The sequence below is a fragment of the Condylura cristata genome, unplaced genomic scaffold, assembly GCF_000260355.1.
Source record: "Condylura cristata isolate star-nosed mole 26May11 unplaced genomic scaffold, ConCri1.0 scaffold00002, whole genome shotgun sequence".
Classification (NCBI taxonomy): Eukaryota; Metazoa; Chordata; class Mammalia; order Eulipotyphla; family Talpidae; genus Condylura; species Condylura cristata.
In genome coordinates, this window is record NW_004567103.1 from 44,309,828 (window position 1) to 44,317,098 (window position 7,271).

Sequence of the window (7,271 nt, forward strand, 5' to 3'; positions counted from 1 at the left end):
GCATCTCTGGCCTGTACCCCAGTTCTATATGAATAAATAAATAAATCTTTTTTAAAAAAAAATATGTTTTTGCATATTTGCTCTCTGTATCCCCCACTAGATTGCTTCCTCCACCAGCACAGGGATTTTTACCCGGTCTCTTCACATCTGAATCCCCTAAAATTGCGCCTGTAGTCAAAGAGTCAATGAGGTAACAACAAGGTAACCCTGCTGGAAGAACTGATATTCTAAATAAGAAAACAGCTTCAACTTCCATTTAAAAGGTTGTTTATCATTTCAAAAAAATAAACCCTTGCAAGTGATCCTAATCTTTGTGTAAATGAGCTGACAGGGGTTCCTAGGTCCTCAGGAGAACACTAGAAGCAGCACAACTATTAACATACCTTCACCCGGTGACTTTTCTTCCCTTGCCTGCCTCAGTTGCTTCCCGGCCTTTTTCAGGATTTTACCCTAATAAGATCAGGGATCCATCATCTGATTTATAATCTTGTTGTAAGAAATAAAAAAGCCCTGGGCCTTGGGGTCAGTCATTTACTTCTCTTGGCTTTCTGACATCCTTAAGTGAGAAAACCCACTCAAAGTCTCCACCTCTATCACTAAGTGGCATCTGAATCCCATTTGTTTTGAATGCTGCAAACAGGCCCACAAATCCTAGAAGACAACTTCAAGAACCCCAGCTTTTCTTCATGTATTCAAACTGACAGCAAGGTGGTTGTTGACCCTTTGGACATAAAACGATGATGAATGATTCAACCTACTAAAAGTCCCTGTTGAACAACAACAACAAAAAATGCACCTGTAATGTAGCAGACACTCAGTGATAGTAGTGAAACTAACTTGTTGAAGGACTCCAGATTCCCAAGAAAGAGACATTAGCATGCCTGTTTTCTTCCACAGGTAAGGGCTCTTCCTCCCCAATTCATTCCTCCCCTGAAAAGGCGGGCTGATGTAGTGTTAGAGGCGCCTGTCACGCTCCGAACTGGCTGCCCCAGGAAGCGCACCTTCTGCCCCTACCGCGCCAAACCATGGCAGCTGTGGCCCTGCACTGCCTCGGCCTGGGCAGCAGGGCGTCCATCTGATTCCTACAGCCACCGAGCCTAGTACAGCACCAGCAACCTCAGAAGTACAGCTGAGATTTTTGTCCCACTCTTGTCTGACCTTTTGTCTTATTTCTTAGTCAGCTCAGAACCATTCACTGGTCCCTGTGCAGTTCAAGCATTACCTAATAATGGACTAATTAGTGAAAATGGGTCTGTGACAAATAACATATGGTACCACCCAAACGACGCTCTAGGATACAGATATGAACACTCAGATTTGCATGTAAGAGGTTTTCTGGGGGTGTCCTCGGAAGCAGCTACCTGCCAGGGAGTGAGGGGAGCAGGATGGGCAGGAGGAGGAGCTGAACAGTGATGCAGCAGCCTCCTCAGCCAGGCCATACAGAGCTCCTGCAGCCCTCTGACTAGATCTTGGCTGCAGCAGGCATGGCATGACCCCAGGCCAAGCCCCTGAGGAGACTCAGCTGGGCGTCAGCAGCCCTGCATCTCAGTCTAAAAGAGAATCTGTAGAGGACCACAGAATCAATCTGCTTGCCAAGCCATGGTTATGTGATGCTGGCTACAATGGTAACGGCAAATTCATTACAACATGGAGTGGAGAGGAGGTTTGTAAGAAATGTCTTGTGGCTAGGGCTGCAAAGGAGGAAAGTGACAGAGAGGACACACCCACGTGACGTCACATGCATTCAAATTCAGGTGGGTCAAGGAGGATGCTTCTTTGCTCTCCTGCTTCAGTAAGTGCCAATCCCTTGAGGTGTGACTATGGATCCCCTCCCTGGAGAAAGGTCAGCTAGCTGGCAGCTTCTCTCACCCTGCAAAAGTCCAATTGTCTTCATGCATCCACTGCTATGGCTTAGCCTCTCCGATGCATAAGAATACTTTTTTTAAGTTTCCAATTCTCCCATTTCTCCAATTTCCAATTCCAATTGGAAATTCCAACTTTCCAGTTTCATGTGTTGAAGTCCTAACCCCAGTGCTTTATAATGTATCTCTGTTCAGAGGTTGGGAGCTTTAAAAAGGTGGTCATGGTTGAGGTAATAAGGGTCGGGCCCTTATCCAATATAACTGATGAGCTTCTAAAAAGAGCCTTCTTAGAAAGATGTACTTTCTGAAGGCAAGGTCAGAGCTAAAAGACAGCCATCTGCAAGTCAAGGCAAAAGATCTCTGGAGAAACCAAACCTGCTCACACCTTGACCTTGGACTTGATGCCTCCAGAACCGTGAAATAATAAATTTCTGCTGTTGAAGCCACTGGTCTATAGTGTTTTGTTATGGTAGCTCTTGCAAATGAAGATGTAAATCTACATGCCAACTAAGATTTGATTGACCTGTGTAAACAACAGGCTAACTGTGTCTACATGTGCTGCCTCATTGACCCCGAGGGAGCAAGCTGTCTGTCAGGAGGGCACATCTTGAGAGCAGCATGCTAGAGGCAGGTCCCACCTGTGTCCTCCATAATCTCAAGTCTTTCAACTCTTCGCGAGCCTCAGTCACCTGACCTGCCCTATGGGCTTCACACTTGTGTTTTGTGATCTTGTGTTTTGGCATCTTGCCAAAAATTAGTTCCCAGTAAGGAGGTTGCATGGACATTTTTTCTTTCTTATTCACAAAGCACTCAGGAGTCGCCATCAGACCAAGAGTTCCTTTGTTTTTCTTCTTTGCAGGCTTTCAAAAAAAGAACATAATTTAACCCCATCAGCTTCAGATTTAAAAAATAATTAGGGGCCCTCCCTGGTAGCGGAAAGGGTTAAAGTGCAACACTTCAGCACAAATTCTATCCTCAGCCAAGAGGTGACCCATAGGGCACAGCAGACTTCTGCCTCCCCCTCTGCTCCCATCAGTGTCCCTCATCAGTCTGCCTGGTTTGCTCCCCACTCAGTTTCTGATGAATCCTCTCACCACCCCCCACCCCTCTGGCCTGTACCCTAGTTCTATATGCATAAATAAATAAATAAATCTTTTAAAGTAAATTAAAAATAATTAGTATGTGGCATAGTTAGTTTGAGATAACTATATACTGGGTGGCTAACCTGTCATTCTCTGGCACAAAAGTGCCTGGTGAACCTGCCGATGTTTGCATCATTGTGACTATCCTGGAGTAACCATGCCTGGAGCCTTCCTGTGGCTGCAGTCAGTGTCTGGGGTGAGAAGGAGAACAGGCATAGCTTTTGCTTGGCTCTTTCTAGTCCTCTTTGCCTTGGGTGTGGCTCTACAGACCGCTCAGCTAAGGCCTCCCAGCATCCTTGCGCCTTCCTGTTTAAATCAGTAGAATCAAAGATAAACAATACACAAAAAAGAAACAGAAATGTAAATCCAGACAACATTAAAGGTAACACCAACAATATATTAATTTGATGGTTGCCTGCAATTTAACTATGTGAAGATCACAGATATAAACAAATCATGAACTAATTTTATTGTGGCTCTTTTTTTTTTTTTTTTATTCTGATGGTAAAAGCTATTCAAGTATATGGTAACCAGATTTACAACATTAAAGTAAAAGAGACATTTGGGTGATTTGGAAGGTTTTCTCAGAAATCTATTTACTAGTAGTATAATAATAATAAAACTCTAGGCCTGGGTAATTTATCAAAATGAGCAATCTGGGCAAAGAAAGGAAAGGAAAACCAAAATTTATTGAACATCTCTTATTTTCTAAACCCTGTGTTCAGTGCTTTGCACATATCATCTAATCTAATTCTTACAACAATTCAGCTGGGAAGGTATTATTAGCTTCATAAGAAAGATTAGGAAATAAATAATTTGTTCATGATTCCTCCATTTAAAGGAGGAGGAATTGGAGTTTAAATCAATATGGTTTAACTCAATAACCAGATGGATATTGTGGTGAAAGCAAAGTTTACAATCTTAATCTCAAGGAATGTGTGACCTCAAATAACCAAACAAACATCAACCTAAGTGGCACTCTTAGATAGTGTTTCCCAAAGTGCAGGACAGAATGACAGCCTTTGTACATGCTCCATGTTCCCTAAAAATGATTTTACGGTCAGATCTGCTTTGGAGAAAGGCTGCACTTACATCCCTCCTTGGAGCTTCATGATGCTCATCACCGTATTAAAGACACAGAGATCCCTCTTCCCCTAGTAAGTGAGTTCCCAGGAATACAGTGAGGGCAATCTGCTCTCAGACACTGTCTACTGAAGTCCAACTGCAGGAATAAAACAACAGTCCTGCAGGAGTCAAAGGGGGGGCATTATAGTACCTTGAGGTGACGGGCTTGTGATGGGATAGGATTTGGAAGTGGAACTTTACTGAGTGCTGGGGAAGATAATCCAGGAGGTGAGACACATCCCCAGTAGTATGAGGAAAGGCCTGTTTTGGCACAGAAGAGCATCAGCTTGACTGAAGTAGAGGCTTTCGGAAAGCAGTAGGAGGAAGGTGGATGAGGTGACTTGAATGAGAACATGTTTGCATGCAGCTCAAAGGAGGCTGGGATTTACCCTACAATTGGTTTCCAGTGACACCCAGTAATTACATGAAGCTCATCTGTCCTGCAAGTGCTTTCTCCTGTGTGTTCTCACCAGCTCTGCCTGTGGGCAAGTGGGAAGGGAGGGACCTGGGGAGAGAAACCTGGTCACTGGGCTCCTTCCTGCCTGTCTCTTTCCTGGGAAGTTTTGTAGGGAGGAAACCATTTACCTTTGCTCACTACAAGAGATATTCTAGAACTTCAAGGGTAAAGGGTGTGCACATGACACATTGTCTGATTATCTCATATGCTAATTACTTCATCCACTGTCGTACTGTGAGGCAATGGCACTTTACAGATGAAGAAACTGAAATTTAGAGAATAAAATAAGGTGTCTGGACTCTGTTGTAGCCTGAGCCAGGAACCATAAATGATGAGGACTGTGGAGGCAAGTAGAAGAGTGATTTTTAAGTATTTGGATTTAAGGAGAAGAAGCCAAGGGAGAAGGAAAGACTGAAAAAGTCAAGAGGGAAGGAGTTAACTGAGGGAAAAAAGGTGCCCCTGAGGAGGGAGGGGGGGTGGTGTTGAGCACAGACATTGGTCTAAGTGAGGTGAATGGACAGCTTTTTGCCTGAGACTATAACAAATATGAGAGATAATTTGAGGGAAAAAACACCACTGAGATGGGGAGGGGCTTCTGCTGAGCTTTAATCTCATTGGCAAAGAAGGAGGTGACCTAGTGCATAGGAATAAGGGTCTGGAGGCTTAAGAGAAAATTTGGAATTGCTTCTGTGAGGCATCCTCAAAAGAGGAACAGGAGATGCTTTGCTGAAGATAAACAGCAGTTGACACTCTCTATCAGGGTGCTCCAGTCCCAGATGAAGGTAGTGAATATTGGAGTCTAAAAAAGTAGAAGTTAGTGGGGCAGAAGGGCAGAGGATGGAGTTGTGAGTGGCCCCAAGAGCTGATTCTGGGTTCGCACCACGCCATGAGCTTACCTGTATCCCTGCATTGATTCTCTGAACTAACACCCCCGGAAACTTATCTGTGTGCACACTAGACAATGAACCCCTTGGGGAAGGGACCATCTCAGTTGAGCTGGTAGCCATGATGCCTTGTGCTGTGTCTGGCAGACGGTAGGCCAGCAGTACATGGCTGAAAGAAAAGAGGGAGGGAAGGCTGACCATGGAGTTAAGACTGGATAGAGAATCACACATGCCCACCAGGGGCTTCGCTAGCAGAATGAAAGGAGATGCTCATGGACCTGAGGAAGACAAAATTGTAGGGGAGGCAGCTCACGTCTGTGCACAAGAATGACTTTGCACACCTCTTTCTGACTCCATGTCAGTCACTCCACACCGGCAGATTGGCACCAACAATGGTGAGTGTATTACACTGTGGCAGTGGCCAAGCCTATGTACTGGGGCTCTTTTTCCTGAAGAGGCAGTTGTTAAACAGTTACTAGAACACCAGTGGATAAACACCCAGGTTCTATTCAGGTGGAACAGAAGACGTGACTGTGACCGGTCGCAGACAATGAAGGCGGCCTCATAGAACAGGGAGATCCCTCTGCAGAGGCCACAGTCACCAAAAGCATCACCCAGGACCAGCACTCACACCTTCATTTTTAGTGGCAGGCACAGAGCAGATCCAGTTTCACTGGCTCTCCCTCTCTGTCTGCTACCATGACACCTGGAAAGTAAACAGATGAGGAGGAGGGGTTGAGTGAAAGCAAGCAATATAAAGATAAGTTGTCTTCATATCACCTCAGATTCTCTGAAGAGTTGCTCAGTTTGGGGGCCTTCTGCAAGGGGAGAGCAATGAGACAAGGTGAGACAATGGTCTAGGTGATGGGCCTAGACAAGACACAGATGCCGTATCTTCTTTGTTCTTTATCATGATTGCCATTCATCAGTGGTCACTGCGGTTGTTTTCAAATCTTGCCTATTGTGAATAAAACTGCCATGAACATGAGGCTGCATATTTTTTTTGAAGTTGGCACTTTCATATTCTTAAGTTAAATACCCAGAAATAGGATAACTGTAATTTTATTTTTTTTAATTTTTAACATTTATTTTTATTTATTTATGCATACAAGAACTGGGGTGGGCCCTCCCTGATAGCACAGCAGACTGAAGCACAGCACTGTGAACCTGACTGGGACTGCTTCAGTGGGAGTTCCATCCCCCACCCTGGAGGTGACCCACATGGTGTGGCAGACCTCTCCTGACCCACCCACTGCTCCTCTCAGCAGTTCTTCAACAATCTGCCTGTTCTGCTCCTCACTCTATCTCTCGTGAATTCTCTCATGATTCCTCTGGCCTGTACCCCACTTCTGTATGCATAAATAAATAAAATCTTTAAGTAAATAAAAAAAAAGAACTGGGGGTGTAGGCCATAGGTGTGGGGGCAGAGGGTAAGAGGATTCACCAGAAACAGAGTTGAGAACAGAACAGTTAGATCTACTGAAATACCCTGCTGAGGGGAGCTGCAGATAAGACCAGAGAGGTCTGCTGCGCCATGTGGCTCAGCTCCCTGACTGGGCACTGAAATCGTGCTGCAGTGGCTGGTAATAGCTTGATAGCAGAGACTTTAACTTCTGTACCATCAGGGAGGCCTTTTATTTTTCATTTTAAGGACTAGCCACAATTGTCCATAGTGGCTGCACCAATTTTCATTAAGAATGTAATGTTGAGGCCCTCCCTGGTGGCGCAGCGGGTTAAAGCGCAGCACTGAGAATCTGAAGCCACTTCCGTATGAGTTCGATTCCCGCCTGCCGCCTGCCCC